This window comes from Panthera tigris, chromosome C2, assembly GCF_018350195.1.
Source record: "Panthera tigris isolate Pti1 chromosome C2, P.tigris_Pti1_mat1.1, whole genome shotgun sequence".
Taxonomy (NCBI): domain Eukaryota; kingdom Metazoa; phylum Chordata; class Mammalia; order Carnivora; family Felidae; genus Panthera; species Panthera tigris.
In genome coordinates, this window is record NC_056668.1 from 74,267,635 (window position 1) to 74,286,814 (window position 19,180).

General features: G+C 40.7%; 1 protein-coding gene across 3 annotated transcripts in view; it reads left to right on the forward strand.

Moving 5' to 3' along the window:
* Positions 1-19,180, forward strand: part of ATP13A4 (ATPase 13A4) — a 149,135-nt gene that overhangs the window by 42,080 nt on the left and 87,875 nt on the right. The window lies entirely within an intron of this gene.

Here is a 19,180-nt window from a genome sequence, read left to right on the forward strand (position 1 = left end):
TGCTGTGGTGGAAAGTACTCTGTTTGGAAGCCTGGGTTCTTTCTGATATGGATTTTTCCATTAACCATTCATTTTGTGTGAGGAGTTCCCCTTGCCTGGCTTCCTTCCCCACCCCCACCCACCATCTCTAAATAGATCTAGATCTGTAGGATCTAATGTAGCTACATACCTGTATCTTCATTTTGAGGTTGCCCAGACCCTTGCTTACCAGCATGAACATTGGTGTCCAGATCTATAAGAAGCATCACCTGTTGGAAATAGTACAGTCATTTATAACCAAGAGCCTTAGGTTCCCACAAATCATGGGATTTCAGATATAGAAAATCACTCAAAGAGAATCTAGTCCAACACATTCATTTAAAAAAAATTCTTTTGTAACAATAATTGTAGATTCATATATATACGTTTGCAAGAAATACTACATAGAGATTCTGTGTACACTTCACCCATTTGTCTCCATTGGTAATATCTTGTAAAACTGAAGTAAAATGTCACAGTCAAGGAATTCATGCTGATAGGGCAAGGTACAGAACATTTCCATCACCACAAGCATCCTTCATTTTGTCTTTTTATAACCACATCCATTTTTTTCCCATCCACATGGACTCCTTTAGTCCTGGCAACCACTATTGTGCTTCTGTTTCTATAATTTGGTCATTTCAAGAATGTTCTATAATATAATCATACAGTATGTGAACTTTAGGATTGGCTTTTTTACTCAGCATAATTCCCTGGAGATTGATCTAAATCGTTGTGTGTATCAATAGTTTATTCTGTTTTATTGCTCAGTAGTTTTCCATGATATTCCATGGTGCCCTGGTTTATTTATCCATTCATCCATTGAAGGACATCGTAGCTATTTCCGGTATTTGGCTATTATGAATAAAATTACTCTAAACATTTGTGAATAGGTTTTTATGTGAACATAAGTTTTTATTTTTCAGGGATAAACTCTCAGGAGAGCAACTGCTGGGTTGCAAGGTGTTTACATGTTTAGCTTTTAAAGAAACTACCAAACTGTTTTCCAGTGTGGTTGTACTATTTACATTCCCACCAGCAATGTATGAGTCATCCTGGTTCTTCAAATATTTAACCATTTTGACCGCTTATCTCTAACCATTCTATATATAGCTATAGTAATATCTCATTGTGGTTTCAATTTGAATTTTCTTAATAGCTAATGATTTTGAACATCTTTTTGTGTGCTTACTTGCCATGTGTATTTTCATGTTTTTTTGTCGATTATGTAATTGAGTTGTTTGGTATTTTACTGTTGAGTTTGAGAGTTCTTTATGTATTCTAGATACTAGTCCTTTATCAAATATGTAGTTTGCAAATATTTTCTCCCAGTCAATAGCTTTTCTTTTTCTCCTCTTAACAGGATCTTTTGCAGAGCAAAAGTTTAAAATTTTTATGAAATCTAATTTATAAATATTTTCTTTTGTGGATAGTGCTTTGGCTGTCAGGTCTAAGAACTCTTTGCCTAGCCCTATGTACCTAGGTTGTTTCCTACTTTTTTTTCTTAAAACTTTATGTTTTATATTTAAGTGCGTGATCCACTGTGAATTAGTTTTTGTATAAGGTATAAAATTTAGATTGAGGTTCATTGTTTTGCCTATGGATATCCAATTACTCCAGTGCCATTTGTTGAAAAGTCTATTTTTTCTTCATTAAATTGCTTTTGCACATTTATCAAAAATCAGTTGGGCAGAGTTATGTAGGTCTATTTCTTGGTTTTTATTCTGTTCCATTGATCAATGTGTCAGTGCTACACAGTCTTGATTAAGGAAGTATAAAATAATTTTTAAAATCAGGTAGACTTGTTTCCACTTAATTCTCATTTTTTCAAAATTGTTTTAGCTATTATAGTTCATTTGCCTTTACAAATAAATTGTAGAATAACTTTGTTCATATCTACATACATTTTATTGAGATTTTGATAGGAATTGTGTAAATCTGTATATTAGTTTGAGGAGAATTAAAATCTCTACTATATAGGGGTGCTGGGGTCGCTCAGTTGGTTAAGCATCCAACTCCTGATTTTGGCTCAGGTCATGATCTCATGGTCATGGGATTGGGCCCCATGTTGGGCTCTGTGCTGAGTGTGGAGCCTCCCTGTGATTCTTTCTTTCCCTCTCTCTCTGGCCCTCTCTCACCTCTCTCTCTCAAAATAAATAAATAAACTTCAAAAAATAATTAAATCTTTACAATGTTAAGTTTCCCATACCATGGACATGATAAGTTAGTCCCTTTATTTAGAAGTTTCTTTGATTTCTCTTATCAGCATTTTGTAGTTTTCAACATGCAAGTCTTGTATGTGTTTCATGAGATTTATACCTAAGTATTTCATTTTTTTGAGAGATTGTAAATAGTCTTGCATTTCAAATTTTAGTATTCAATGTTTATTACTAGGTTATAGAAATACAATTAATTGATTTTTATAAGTTTATCTTGTATCTTATAACCTTCTAGGAGGGTTTTTTTTTTTTTGTAGATTCCTTGGGATTTTCATATAAAAACATATATCACATGCAGGTAGAAACAGTTTTATTTTATTATTTTTTTAATTACTTAATTATTTTTTTATTTTTTATTTTTTGAGAGAGACAGAGAGAGAGAGAGGGAGGGAGAGCCTGAGCAGGGTCGGGGCAGAGAGAGAGGGAGACACAGAATCCGAAGCAGGCTCCAGGCTGCAGCCTCTCAGCTGTCAGCAGAGAGCCCAACGCGGGGCTCAAACCCAGGAACTGTGAGACCTGAGACGAAGTCAGCCACTTAACCAACTGAGCCACCCAGGTGCCCTTGGAAACTGTTTTAAATCTGTATGCTGTTTGTTTCTTTTTCTTCTCTAGCTACAACTTCTTATGTTGAGTATGAGCAGTAAGAGGAGACATTTTCATCTTGTTCCTAATCTCACTGGGAGAACATTCACTGTTTCATCATTACATATAGTTACCTACATGTTTTTAAAGATGCTTTGTATCAAGGTGAGGAAGTTAGTTTTCATTTCTAATTCACTGAGAATTTTATCATGAATGGTTGTAAAATTTTGTCAAAAGTTTTTTCCATGCCAATTGATATGATAATGTGGTTTTTATTTAAAAAAATTTTTTAATGTTTTTATTTATTTTTGAGACAGAGAGAGACAGAGCATGAGCAGGGGAAGGGCAGAGACATAGGGAGACACAGAATCCAAAACAGGCTCCAGGCTCTGAGCTGTCAGCACAGAGCCTGATGTGGGGCTCGAACTCACAGACTGTGAGATCATGACTTGAGCTGAAGTTGGACACTCAACCGACTGAGCCACCTAGGCGTCCCTGGTCATGTGTTTTTTTTTTTTTAATCTGTTAAGATGGTGGATCACATTGATTTTTGAGTGTTAAAGTAGCTTTATATCCCTGGAATAAATCCTACTTGGTAATGGTGTGTAATTCTTTTAACATATTGCTGCATTCTATGTGTTTGCGTTTTGTTCAGGGTTTTTGCTTCTGTGTTCCTGAGGAAGATTGGTCTACAGTTCCCTTCTTTTTTTCTTTTTTCTTTTCTTTTCTTTTCTTTTCTTTTCTTTTCTTTTCTTTTCTTTCTTTCTTTCTCCCTCCTTTCCTTCTTTCCTTCCTTCCTCCCTTCCTCATTTAGTAAGCACTTACTATGTGTGAGTCCCTGTGCTAGCTATTAGATATACAAAGAAAAGCCCTAGGCTCAATATCTGGCGGAGGATAGACTTCAGTGGGCTAGTGCTATGACAGCAGAACACACAAGATTCTGAAAGAAGCTACAGCCAATTCCTGGAAGACTTCTGTGGAAAAGTGCCAATTGAAAAGACTCTAGATGCATGAACAGGAGTTTACCAGCAAACCCAGTTAAGGGTGAAGGACATTCTAAGTCACGGAGACATAATGTATAAAGGTACTGACATGTGAAAGAACAAAGCACATTCCATTCAGAGAACTGACTGTTGCTTGGCAAAGCTGATGTGCAGGGTGTGTGTGTGTGTGTGTGTGTGTGTGTGTGTGTGTGTGGTGGAGTGGGATGCAAAGAACAGAGAATTGAGGCTGAAAAGATAGTGTGGGGAAGATTAAGAAGTTGCATGCCATTCTAAAGGGATTTAAGAGTTTTAAGTAGGTAACCAACTACTTTCTGGGCATTAGCACTATAGGTCACATCCTGAGAAACTCTTCAGTCTTGGACAAACTGGGATGGCTGGTCACTGTAGTAAGGAATTGTAATCAAGTGTCTGTTTTAGAAAGGTAACTCTGTAGCAATGTGGAAAACAATGTAGACAGAAGTGAAACTGGACACAATGCCTCTTGTGGTGATTCTAGTGTGAGCACACGTTGAACTAATAAAGTATCAGGAAGGGAGAAGAGGAGACCAACTTGAGAAATATCTAGGAGACATAATCAATAGACATCGAACTGATTAGATGTGGAGGGAGAAGGAGAAAAATATTAAAGGGAATCCCTAGATTGCTGAGTCATATAACTGGATGTGTAGAAGCAGTGGCAGAGTGTGTGGTTAATGTGTTTGGTTGTATTTATTTATTAAAAAGATTTTTGTTAATGTTTATTTATTTTTGAGAGAGAGACAGAGCGCGAGTGAGGGAGGGGCAGAGAGAGAGAGGGAGACACGGAATTTGAAGCAGGCTGCAGGCCCTGAGCTGTCAGCACAGAGCCCGACACGGGACTAGAACTCACGAACCGTGACATCATGACCTGAGCTGAAGTCAGACACTTCACCGACTGAGCCACCCACGTGTCCCGCTTGTGTTTGGTTTTAAACTTAAGTTTAATTCTGACTGAGGAGGCTTTGTAGAGAAATTTTTATTGCAAAGTGTTTTTAAAGATTGCTAGGATTTATTTTTTGCTGCGCAAGGGAACAAGAAGGTTGGGGCAGGCCTTGGCAAAACAAAAATAAAAAACCTGCTTGAATAAAGGCATATTGGTGAGTAGGGTATTTCTACGAATGTGAGTAGTTATATGACCTACTCAGTTTAGGTGCTATTTTGCCTGATATGACTGATTAGACTAAGGGAAATAAGAGAAGACAAAGGCATTGCTTCGCCATAAATATAGGATAAGGCAAGGCTACCCAACTGGTGTGCCATGAATGGCACTAGGGTGCTAGAGATAGAGTACAGGGGTTCTTGCAGGACTGTTGAGATATTGATCCTCTCTAGTTTTAAGTAGCCTCATCTATTTACCTGATCTGCACTGTGCGAATATTGTCATTTTACTATGGGTGTCATTTTCCATATAATTATGGAAAAGATGTGGGAGCACTGTACTGAGGGAATCCTTTCTTTTGTTTAAGTTAGAGTTAAATCGACTTCAAAGTTACCGAAGTTTTTATTAGAATGCAAAATAACAAAACAAAAATTAAGTTTCTATTTCTTTCTGACTCATAGACTTTATTGTTTCACAGCTTTATTGAGATGAGATTACATATAACATTGTGTAAGATCAAGGTGTTCCATGCAATGATTTGATATACGTACATATTGTGAAATGATTAAGTTCTTTATAACAAAAACTTGGATCTTTTTTCACCATCCCTGGTGGGACAAATGCTATTATTTCTAAAAACTATATACCCATTAAAATAAAAGCAGCTGAAGTTTAGGTCATTTGTCTGCTGTTTTTGAAATTAGTGGGAGTGTAGCTATTAGTATTTGAACTCTTGCAGAATGACTATTATGAGATAGGGAAAGAACTTGATTTAAAAAGAACGAGCAAAAGTATACTGATATTCATATAAGAGTGTGTAACTTTTCCCCTCTTTTATTGTGAAATATATTCTTATATATATTAATATTATATATTATATCTATATAAAATGCACAAATACTTTTGTACAGATCAGTGGATAATTATAAGGTGAACATTTATTAACCATCATCTAGGTTAAGAAATAGAATAATGCCTAACCATTTTAGAAAAACGAGTTAGAGGGGAGCATTAGTGTGATATTGTGAAATTTGAATATGGTTTGGGTATTAGTTGAGATAAAAAAACCACTGACCTGGAAAAAATGGAGGCCAGTGAATGAAAAAAGCAGACTGTATAAGAGCATTTACAGTATGGTTTCATTTCGGTAAAAGAAACAACATATATGCAGTAAGTTGTTAATTGTGGTGATCTCTGCGTTGTGGGAATGTCAAGTTTTCATTGGTATTTTTGTTTTCTGATCTTTAAAGTGTGCTTGGGGGGTTGCTTGGACAGCTCAGTCAGTTAAGCATCTGACCCTTAATTTCAGCTCAGGTCATGATCCCAGGGTTGTGGGATCCAGCCCCGCTTCTGTATTAATAAAAGCATAACGCCTCCCGAGATGATGTCACAAATATCTGGCCCAGCATTTAGTGTCCCGAATTACTCTGTATCAGTTGGGTGTGACATCCCAGGATACTAGAAAAAGGTAGATATTCTGGTCTCCTTTATGTCCCACTATTCTCCCAAACAATTTTCCATTCTTACCAAGTTACTCATTTCCCTATTACTTACCCTAATTTCGCCTTTTGCCACATCTGTCCATTTGCTTGAAATTCCTCAGCAGGTTAGGAAGTCCCTTTTCTGTCAGTCAAAACCAGAATCATGCATCATGGCTTGACGGTGACCTCTTACTGAATCGCGAGAAACCTTCCCCGAGGCTGTGCTCAGTTCTGACTGCCAGTTATGGAAATGAATCAAGTTGTCTTGTCACCCTGGGGAATGCTGTTGCTCGGTTGGTGAATCTGGAGCAGTGGCCAGGGAGTCACCCTGTGACATGATAGCCCCCTTTATCCGAGCCAAGCATGGGGCTTCCTGCACGTGGCACACACCCTTTCCCAGAGGGCTGAGTTCTCCAGCAGGTGGTCTGCACGGTATGTTGGCACCAATGTGCACAAATAGTGCAACAAAACCATCTTCTATTTTTCTTTCAAATGATGGAGCTTGAGTGAGGGCCACGTGGGCAGCTTTGAAGTGGAAATAGGCATCTCCATAGAAGGAATTTATGACCTTAGAGGGGCACCTATGAGGGGAATGCAAGCTGTCACATACTTAGTATCGGGGAAGTTCTTATTGTTACCGTACTTACAGGTATCCAAATTTAGAGGGATTCAGGAGATCATATAATCCAAACCTCTCTCTGACAGATGGAGAAACTGAGGCCCAGAGAGGGAAAAGGGATTGTTGTAGAGGACCACAGTTCAGACGAGAACCCCATCTCCAAGCCAGTCTTTTTTTTTTTTTCCTACACCAGTGGTTGCGAAATTGTGGGCTCTGACCCTTGATGAGAGTTAAACTTATTGCTTTGGGTCCAACAAGCATTGGTGTAATGTCTATAAGCAAAAGTAGAACTCAGTCATTTGAGAGTGTATGGCATTTTTTTTGAAATGTCATATGAGTGTGAAAAAATATATACAACCACTTTAATAATAATTCAAAACCCATATGGCCGTTGCCTGAGTCAGAAAATGGAACACCACTAGCCCTCCAGAGATTCTCCTGGGGTCTGCCCTAACAAGGACCCATCTCTATTGTCCCTCCAACCCCCATGCAGAAGTAACCTCTCACGTGGCTTGTATAATTATCATTTTCTTGCCTTTTAAAATGTTTTTTTCTAACTATGTCTGCATCGCATAACAGTATTTTAAAGATTCAGATGACTGAAATCATACTGATCATCTTCTTTTGTATTTTGCTTCTTCAGCTTATTATATTGGTGAGATGTATCCACGTTGCTGCACAAAACTGTAGTTTATTCATTGTCAGGGTGTCAGAATATAGCATTGTAAGACTTTACTTTTTAAAAAGTTAATTTTGGGGCGCTTGAGTGGCTCAGTCATTTAAGCTTCCGACTTCGGCTAAGGTCATGATTTTACAGTTCGTAGGTTCAAGCCCTGCGTTGGGCTCTGTGCTGGCAGCTCAGAGCCTGGAGCCTGCTTCAGATTCTGTGTCTCCTTCTCTCTCTGCCCGTTCCCTGCTCACACTCTGTCTCTTTCTCTCTCTCTCTCTAAAAAATAAATAAATATTCTTTAAAAAGTTAATTTTATTGTTGGTGGACTTTTAGATTGTTTCCAGCTTTGAATTTTCCTTGTATAAAGGATATCACACAGTGTGCATATCTTTAACCATACTATGTGATGCCAAAGTGCCTTCCAAAGCGGTCTTGACAATTTCTCTCTCACCAACAATGTGAAGCAAGGGTTCCTCATTATAAAAACGGGTGGTAATCATTGTTCTCTCACATGCTTTCTGTTCATTTCCACTACATGGAAAGTAGTAGCCCTCTCAATGAGAAAGCTAGGTAATATAATGCTTCTAGAATGATTTTTATCTACACAGGCCCTTGGTTAGTCATATATATATGTATGTAGATATATATGTATATATGTGTATACATAGATACAATCAATATATTTATATTGATTTTATGTTGTTTGAACAGGTAGAAATGGAGCTGTTCTGGTTGAAAGGGCAGTGTTTTCTGGGGCGTGTGTGTTAAGTGGGAGGGAGCTCAGAGTACACCTGGGCCCCAGCTCAATGTCTGGCACATGGTGTAATTATTAGTAGGGTTATCTGAAAATGGAACAGCCTTCCCCAGGAAGTAGAGTTTGCTTCATTGGAGGTGTGGGAGTTCCATATTGTGAAAGAAATACAGGATCGGGTCATCTCTGATCTTTTGTAAAATCTTATGGTAAGTGACAAATAATCATACCTGGGGAGAAAGACATATAACAATACTTGGGAATATAATTTATTATCCAGATCAGTTGTCTATTGATCAAAGAGTAGGAGTCCGACTGACTTTAGAAGGAGATCATTGCTTTTCCTAGGCTTTCTATATGCCTTGGTTTAAGAAGTCTCTTAAGATCTCAGCTTCCTGAGGCACCTAGGTGACTCAGTTGGTTAAGCATCTGACTCTTGATTTCGGCTCAAGTCATGATCTCACGGGTCATGATCTCACAGAGAGTTGGGCTCTGCAATAATAGCATGGAGCCTGCTTGGGATTCTATCTTTCCTTCTCTCTCTGCACCTCTCACCATCGTGCTCTCTCTCAAAATAAATAAACATTAAAAAAAATATATCTCAGCTTTCTTCCCTGAAAATATTTGACTGGATGTTTGCTGTGATTCATCAGGTTATAATAGTCTATGATTACCATTTTTGGCTTTTCTGTTTACCAGTCTAAAAATATTCCAATCTAAGAAATTACAATATAATTGGATCCATTTGTGCACTCAAACAGTATTTGTGGGCCTATCATGTGCTGGGAACTGTTCTACTCTGTGCCAGGGATCCCGCAATGAAAAAGACAGACAGAAGTTCTGCTCTTGTGGAAAATTGCCAGGAACAGATCACAAAAATAAATAAATAAATAAATAAATAAATAAATAAATAAATAAATAAATAAATCAAATGGGGATAAAGGGCTTGTGGAGGTTTAAAATAGGATGATGTGCTACAGAGTGATTGGGTGACTTCCTGAGACCATGTGGTCAAGGAAGCCAAAATCTCAATGATAAGGAGGGGCCAGATATGTTGGGGCGCCCCTGAGGGTTTAACAATTAACCTTAAGTCTAATTGCCCTCACAATAACAACAGCCTAGTTTTGAATAATGCTTCCAACCACTGCTATTCCATTTCAGTGTCCTAACAGTTTTGTGAGGGAGGCATTAGTGTTCTTAACTTTTAAGTGGGACAATGATTTCCAGATGATAAAACTAGTAAGTGGCAAAGCCAGGTCTTGACTTCAAGTATTTGGTTCTTCTTACACGTGGCTTTTTCCCCTGCTCTGCCCAGTCTTGGGTGTTTACACTGTTCAGTGAGGAGACTGCCCTGACAGGATGGCAGCCCTACATACAGACCTGTCTGTGCTTTGTCTCACGTCACTCAGGTGTCACCAGAAACATTTTAATTTGAGCACCACACGAGAACCTAGAATATGCCTCTTGCCCAAGATTGCCAGACCAGAAGATTAGGATGTTGCTGGCAGAAACCACCATCTGGTTGCCGGGTGGAGTCCCTCTTGCCTAGTTCCCCTCTCTCCGCAGTTTGAAGCTTGTGAAAACCTGTTTGAGGGGAACCTAAGAACGTGTCTGAGCAGCACCTCAATTATGTCAAATAGCTCAAATGTGAGCAATTAGCAAGAGTTAAGCCCTGTCCCCCATGACACCTGCCAGATGACGATGTCAGACAGCTGAGAAGCAGCCTGGGGGGGGGAGGGGGAGCGTGGTGGGGTGGGGGAGGGGGGCCGTGTTAAGTAAGAAGTACCTGACTCTGTTATCTATCAGAAGGCTGACGAAAGGTACATTCTTTGACTTCTTTGAACCTTGCCTTCCTTATTTCTCTCCTACCGCTGAAATTAACTTTGTTATAGAGTTTTGATGATTAAATCAGAATGCGGGGGTGCCTGGGGGGGCTCAGTCTGTGTCCATCTCTTGATTTCAGTTCGAGTCATGATCTCATGGTTTGTGAGTTCCAGCCCTGCATTGGGCTTTTCACTGACAGCGCGGAGACTGCTTGGTATTCTGTCTCTCTCTCTCTCCATCCCTCCCCTCATGCTCTCTATCAAGATAAATTGAAATAAACTTTAAAAAAAAATGTTTAAAAATCAGAATGTGGAAAAATATATATTTAGGGTGACTGGGACATAATAGAAATTATTTACACAAACTATGTTTTCATGAGCTTCAGCCACGCAAGGTGGACAATTATTGACGGGGCAGGTTGTTACCACCCTGTCTGCCACTGATGGCTGGAACACTTTGCTTTTCTGCCAGCCAACTGGTGTCACAAAGAGGAGTTTCCACAGCCCAGGCTGGCAGCATCCTGGGCTGAGAAGAAGAAACCCTGATTAGCTGAAGGATACTGATGTCCCACACATGTCTGTTCTTTTTGTTTCCGTAACAAGATTGCTGCCCAGCTAGGAAGGCCATGGGCAGCAGCCTCTTCCCCTGACTTGGCCTAAGGACACCCCCTTTTAGGGAAGCCAGGAGAGGTCCACTTGCTGGTTGGGGAGGGGCAAAAATGGAGGTGTAGATTTTAAGTGTTCAGCAACTTTTGGCCACCAGCTAGCTGGAGTGGAATACACATCCCTGATTCCCAGAGTCCCATCCCAAAGTGAATTATCTGGCCTGACATGACTAGGTTAATTGTAACCCCACAGTACACTGACTTGTTACACCTTAAACTAACATCTTGTCCTGAAATACACTCCGTTTTCACACTCTGTATCTTTTGCTCAAGGCTGGTTCCTCCACATGGAATGCCTCTTCTCCTACCCTCCTTTCCTGAGTATTGAAATTCCAACAATTCTCTCCAAGTCCAACCTCAGGGAACAAAGGTCCTGGAATGACTTCTTAATTATCATCTTAGTGGGATCGCCTTACCACTTGAACCTCATGGCATTTTTCTCCCAGTGTTTTTCAGATGGCACTTACTGTTTTCTGCTCAGAGGTATATTTTAATTAATTAATTATTAATTGATTTAATTCATTATCTCCCTTGTCAGCCCCTGGAGGGTGGGGAATTTATACTCAGCAGACCTACTTTACCCATGGCCTTAGACATGGTAGGCAATTTGAGTTGAACTTGAGCAAAGACACTTGAAGACTTTATGCTGGGAGGTAGCAGCTAAACATTTCTATGATGAGTTCCTCCATTCTGGGGCCTGACACCTAACACAGGAGTCATTCCACTGTTTGCCATAGCAGTTGTGTGAGGTAATGCTTTGGCAAGAGAACTGGGAGTCATTGGCAAGAGAGATGACATTCCAAAACTAGGAATGAGAGAGAAGTGAGATTCCAGAGCTGGGAATGAAATTGACATTCCAGCTGTCTGTCAGAGGACAGTGAATGGCAGCCAGGTCACTTAGATCCCCAAAGGGTCCCCTCAAGGCTCACACTTGCCGTGACTCAATGGATGTCAACATTGTTAATGGAAAATGTGATTCAGCTCTTAAGTAGTGATATCTTTCTTTATTTCTAAAGTCATTTTTTTAGTTAGTATAGTGATATCTCTTTATCTATTTCAAAAATAATTTTTTTTGTAAAGTAATTTCCAAACCTGTGAAATTATCATAGCTCACTCACAGGTAATTGTGCACACACCTTTTGGTCCAGAGCAGGAGCCTGGGCAGCAGATGCCCAAATCAGTTTGTTGTTCACACCCCAAGATGTTGGTTTGCCTCTGTGGAAGGTAAGGAGTCTGTAAAACTCAGTCTTATCTTTAGCATCTTTTCAACCCCCAGAGACAGACAAAAAGATGGAAAAAGAAAAATGAAAGCACTTGTTTATTTTATTTTTTTAATGTTTATTTATTTTTGAGAGAGAGAGAGAGAGAGAACATGAGCAGGGGAGGAGCAGAGAGAGAGATGGAGACACAGAATCCGAAGCAGGTTCCAGGTTCCCAGCTGTCAGCACAGAGCCCAATAAGGGGCTCAAACTCACAAACCTTGAGATCATGACCTGAGCCTCGGAAGTTGGGTGCTTAAGGGACTGAGCCACCCAGGTTCCCCTGAAAGCACTTGTTTAAGGAAGCCAGCCTTAGAGATTGATGTGAGTGTAATGCAAGTGAAACTAGTTAACATTTCCTAATGACAAAAGGCAGGGCAGTATCTTGGGGTTGTTTATGATTCCTCCTCTCCCCTCTATGTCCCCCACCATGGAATGGTTTAATTTTTAAAGGGTCAGAGAAGAGGCTACAGTTAAACTTGGGCTAGGAACAAGAAGAGTAAGGGTTCATTACCTTCCAGACCTCCCTTCCTTCCTCCCTCCCTCCCTCCCTTCCTTCCTTCCTTCCTTCCTTCCTTCCCTCTTTCCTTTAGCACAATCACTCACTTATTCATCCATTTAGCATGTATTTACTGAGTGCCTACTACATGCAGATAATGTGCCAGATGCTGGGTAAACCATACTGGAGGAGACAAACTGGAAAGGATCCTAAACTGATAGAACTCAAAATCTTGTGGGAGCTGGAAAGGAGGGAGTTAGAGAAGCAAGCAAAAAATTCCAAGTACACATTGTGAAAATGGTAAAAAAAAAAAATATAAAGGGTGGGTGAGATCAGGGGCTTATCATTATATAGGACATTAGCTACTGCCCCTCTGAGACGGACACACTTAAAGGAGGCTTAAACAGATGAGGGGTAGCCAGCCATGGGAAGACCCCGAGGCAGGAAAGGGCTCTGTGACTGTGGCTGGCATGGCAGCACAGAATGAGGTGGCGGGAGAGTGGCTCTGTTTGGGGAGGGTGGCAGGTGCCGACCACAGGGCAATTTGCATTCTCTCTTAGCACCTCAGTTTCCTCATCTGCAAATGGGCTGCTGAGTCCATTATGGGTCTTGAGTGACCACTTGGCATGAAGTGCAAATCCTTCTTTACCATCGATTTCAGTATCAAAATCCTCTAGCTCTCCTCCGGGTGCTGAGGAGGACATGGTAGGTACTGGGACCTAGAGACCTGCTTAGGTTAGTTAGGGTGGGGGGGACTCAAATACCTATGTGGTTTGTCAACCTCAGCATTGTTTGAGGCCAGATAAGTTTTTGCTGTGGAGGTTGAGGGGCAACGGTGTCCTCTGCACTGTCAACTGCGTTATGGGATATTTAACAATATTCCTGGAATATTCCTGGCCCCAGAAGCTATGTCAGTAGCACCTCTCACTCAGTTGAGAGTGACCAAAAAGCTCTCCAGCTATTGCTAAATGTCACCTGGGGACAGAATCACTCCTAGTTGAGAATCACCGGCCTACAGGGTGAGGTTGTAGCTCAGACGAGCAGGCCCAGTAGGAAATGAGAAGTGAATCTGACATATGGTCTCAGTGTTGGGGAAAGGAGAAAACATGGCAGGGACCATGGTCCAAGACCCTCTCATTACTTGTCTATGTTGTGTTGTGTTATCTCAGCCTTTCCATCGGTTTTTTATAATAACGTGATGACCCCATCACCCCAACAAAGCTAGGACCTTGATGATAGTCTACATTGCACAATGTGGCCCCCCTTGCCTCTAGGGGTAACCATTGTCCTATATCATGTCTTCATCAATTCCTCACTTCCCTTTCGATGTAACTTTCTTTTATTTAAGTGTATCCCAAAAATACATTTGAGTTTCATTGCTTTTAACTTTTTAAAAATGTTCTTTTTACTGATGTAGTTGTTTCCACTGACTTTTGTCACTTCCTAGTTATGTCACTGGGAGTCAGCCATACTGTGGGGTGTTGCTGGAGTTGATTTGTCTGAAGTGCTGTGTAAGATCCCATTGTATGAATGTACTGCAGTGCCTTACCCTGTCTCCCACTGGATGGTGTTGGGATAGTTCCTGGGTTATTTGGTGCTCTCCAGCTGATTCTTCCAGTGCTGGGTACAATGTGGGTACAGTGCTGTCACAATTTCTGATTTATTAAAAAAAATTTTTTTTAATGTTTATTTTTGAAGGAAAGAAAGACAGAGCAGGAGCAGGGGAGGGGCAGAGAGAGAGGGAGACACAGAATCTGAAGCAGGCTCCACGCTCTGAGCTGTCAGCACAGAGCCTGATGCGGGGCTCGAACCCACAGACCATGAGATCATGACCTGAGCTGAAGTTGGTCACTTAACTGACTGAGCCACCCAGGCGCCCCAATTTCTGATTTATTTTAAAGAAAAGATAGAAGTCAGAATTTTTATGTGAAAGTGACTGGGGGACTAACATAAAGTTTTAAGAAATGCTTACCAGGCTGGCAAGAAACCTGTCGACAGGCCATTCTTCTTGAGCCTCCAGTTTAAGATTTCCGGATTAGGTCAATTCAGGTTGAGAGCATCTCGCTTCAATCTAGAAGTCAAATGAACTTAGGGGAGCCTGGGGAAGTCATTCTTCTGCATGAAAGGGTGTCAAGCAAGAAACTACTGAGGTGAAAACTGGAATAGGGTAGGGTTGGTGGTTGGGATAAGCAGTGATGTAAATTGCATTCATGTAGCATAGTTTGTTGTAGTTGCATGAAAATTACAGTGAAACATTCTCTTCACATCCCAAATTTGGAAATAAGGGAAAAAGTTTATCTTAAGGGAGATAAAAAAAAAATCACTTACACTTTCAAATATTTAATGAAGCCAGTAAAGAAATGCAAAATTGTCTTACAGAGAATAAATGGCTCCCAGGCTAATGGGATTTGAGTGTAATTTGATTGAATTAATTAATATGTTCAAAGAAGGCATGTCAGTCAGGGTGGGAGATGGTCAGAGAAGAGACCTTAGCCCGTTTTAAGCACTATGCTGGCATACGGCCCCCCTGGTGGGACAATCACACTGAAAATGGTGGTGTTGGGAAGAGAACAAAGTCTTAATACCTACCCATATATTCATCTCGTCATGTGACTGTCACATACATCTCATTCTCCCATTCTGACCAATTTCTGGGACCTGGTGAACTTGAATCTTCCTGGAGAGAGGTGTTCTGCTAGCAGTCTCTGGGACTAGAGGGCTTAGAGCCACTCTCAGGACCTGGTGAGCTTCCAGATGATGACATTACCCTACAAGGCTTCTTGAAGTCAGCCAATGTCCTGCTCTCATCACCTTCTCATGTGCATTTCCAGGAGTATTGTCTTCACATCTCTACAATCATTAAGTGCTCACCTAGTGTCAAACCCTAAGTACAAGTACAGAGTATAACCTCTGGAAAGATCAGTCTTGATTCAGCCTTATAAACCTTGTAGGTCAGGTTTTATCCAGACTGTGGGAACTCCCTGAATCTATTTGGAGAAGATTATTTATCTGCATCTGTGTGTATTTTTCTGGGGACAGGGTCTATAGATTTTTAAGGGGTTCTGTTGGCTAAGGTAGTTGAAATCATTGCTTTGGGGAGCATAAGTTTGACTTTTTGAGTATAGGGGTTCTGCAGGGAAGAAGATCTGGACACTTGGAAGCCAAAGTTTAAGCCCGTAGGAATGCAAAAGACCTAGATCTTCAGGGACAGAGAGAACAGAAGAATCTGTGGGTAGAAAGGGAGAGGAAGAAAGGGACAATGTGCTATTTCATAATGCATCTTGACTGCCATGAGTGTAATAGTCTTTTGACATTTTCTCAATATTCTTTTTTTTTTTTTTTTTTTGGCTGATTGATTCCCTTTGTGGGAGGTAAGGGTGGGGGGAGTGCAGAGTGGCAGGGATGGTTCCCTCAAGCATTTTCAGGGACATGGAAGGCACTCCATGGCATAGGAAATAAGCCGCTACGGGATCATAAAAAACAGTACCATGCTAATTTTTGCATTTTTAAAGCCAGTATCTGTTAATGTCCCTTTAATGTAATTTGCAGTCAGTACAACTCAAGTCAGTACAATTCAACTCACTTTATTTTTTTTCAATATATGAATTTATTGTCAAATTGGTTTCCATACAACACCCAGTGCTCATCCCAAAAGGTGCCCTCCTCAATACCCATCACCCACCCACCCCTCCCTCCCACCCTTCAACTCACTTTAGTAAGCAATAATTGAACACTCCTTGTCCACATTATTCCAGCCTTTCTACTACCAATGGATTATTGGCCATGAGCTATGAACTGATGTTGTAGTGTCCACAGAACTGAGAGCAGGTAAGCTTTTAAAGCAATGCTCTGGGGGTACCTGGGTGGCTCAGTCAGTTGAGCATCCAACTCCTGATTTCCGCTCATGTCATGATTCCAGGGTCATGGGATTGAACCCCATATTGGGCTCTGTGCTGACAGTATGGAGCTTCCTTTGGATTCTCTCTCTCTCTCTCTCTCTCTCTCTCTCTCTCTCTCTCTCTCCCTCTACCACTTTTTCCTGCTTGTACGCTCTCTCTCTCAAGTAAAAAAATAAAAATAAAGCAACACTCTGGTATAACTAGGGGATATTCACCTGGCCTGACTGTCTACTTCTGTTCTGTTGTTCCAGCGTTCTTATTAATAGCACCCATTCAGAGGACAATTTATATAGTCATCCCTCTATATAACCCTTTTATTGCTCTAACCTTGTTTGTTCTTATCATTTATGTGACTCTCTTCCCATTAAGCTAATGACCTCCTTGGTAGTAGAATCATTGTCTTTTTTTTTTTTTTTTACTTTTTTTTTTTACATTTTATTTATTTTTGAGAGAGAGAGACAAAGCACAAGTGGGGGAGGGGCAGAGAGAGAGACACACACAGAATCAGAAGCAGGCTCCAGGCTCTGAGCTGTCAGCGCAGAGCCCGATGTGGGGCTCGAACCCATGAACCGTGAGATCATGACCTGAGCTGAAGTCAGTTGCTTAACTGACTGAACCACCCAGGTGCCCGTAGAGTCATTGTCTTATTCATCTCTGTGTGTAGCACATGTCTGCTCTTTGGTGGACCCTTAAAATTTATTTATTTAAATTGAACTGAAATTCAAGACAGAGTGAAAAAGGTCCTTAGAATGGCAATGACCAACTTACATTATCCTCCCATGCTGCAAAGGTCTAGACTGGAGGTCTAGTTTTGAGTTACTGATGAACTTTACCGCTTTGAGAAACTTATTTTGTCTTCTTTTTCAACTAAATGGGAGAGTAGGTGGAAAGTGCTTTGTGAAGGACTTTGAAGTACTCAAAAAATATTAGCTGCTGCTATTGTTACCAATAATAGTTGCTAATAATATCTATTACATATAATAACTTTAAACTTCAGTTTTCTTAGCTGGAAATTAAAGATAATAATTCCTGCTTACATTATTATGATAATGAACATGAATTTACTTTGGAAACTATAGAGGGCTCTCATTGCATAGCCTGTAAAAGAATGCATGCTAACAGGGAGATTTGTGCTTCTAGAATTGCCATAACTCAGACATATTACATGGAGGGGGTAGCTCAATTGACTGACAATATAAAGAAGCTTTTAAATATAGCCTTCATAAAATATGATACAATTTCTGGGTCATTGATTAGAAAGTTGACCTATTCCAAAGTATAGGAACATAAAAAAGTACATGGGAAAATTAGATGGGATGGACTTAGGACAGGTATGGGATTTAGGATTGGGATCCTGCTCAGTGTGAGCTCAAAGAAGCATTGCTTCAGGAATCATGAGGGGACAGAACGATTCCAGATTTGGCAGTTGGAGAGCAAAAGCTGGAGTTTGGGACAAAAGAGGATTCATTTCAAGATAGACATTCTAGTTTACAAAATCAGCCAAGAGCTTATGTTTCTGAGTTAATGTGAATGTTTCATCAAAGGCATGCCAAATGTGGACAATACCTAAGGCAGTCAGCCAGCACCTGCATTCACTGCTTGCTAATAAGAGGAAGGCACCCGAAAATTACACATGAAAGCAGCTTTCAGCCAACGATCTGATAATGCAATCTTTTCTGATAATGCAATCTCTATCAGGTGAGTCAGAGAAGATGGCTGATTTAAAGTTGCAAGTTCCAGCATCCTTGTTATCCTAACAGGCAATCCGAGCAGGGACAGAGCCATTGACACTAGGAATCCTTAGATCTAAATGCCAATAGACTAAGGGGTAGAATTTCGGGTCTACTTCTGGGCAGATGGTCAGATGGTAGCAGCAGCAGCAGCAGCATAAGCAGCAGCAGCGGTAAATGCACTTACCCCTAGTAACCCATTTAATTTTCACCACAGCCCTGGGAAGTGGGTATGATCACCGCCCCCATCTTACGGATGGCAAACTGAGGAAGAGAGAGGTTAAATAACTTGCTCAAGGTCACACCGAGTAAGTGGCAGAGTTAGGCCTTGAATCCAACGTGCCTTGGTCCAGAGAATGTGCTGCTAACCAAGATGCTCGACACTTTTGGCCATCATAATCAGCGCAAAGTATACATATGACTTTGTGTGATGTAACTGTGGGACTGAGGCCGTAAACTTCAGATGGTTGGTTTTCCATTCTGTCCCAGGCTCTACTTGAAAGGAGGAAGTTTGTCCAGATTATAACTGTATTAGAGGTATAAGACTCTTGTTCATATTTGTATCATCCAGGGCCTCATATCCCCTCCCAGCTCATGGCAAGAGCTCAATAACCCATGTTGTTTCTATGGATTTTCCCCGACTCTGTAAAATTCTTTTTGCTGCTGAACAAGAGAGGAGGGTGGTAATGCACAGCTCCACCCTAAACACCTGACAGCCACTTGACACTTAGTTATTCCTCCTCTTGTGGGTCAAACACTTTGATCACATCCCGACACTATACTCAAGGCTCGTTTCTGTCCTGCCCATGGAGCTGCTGGTCCCAGCCAAGGGAATCATCTGTTG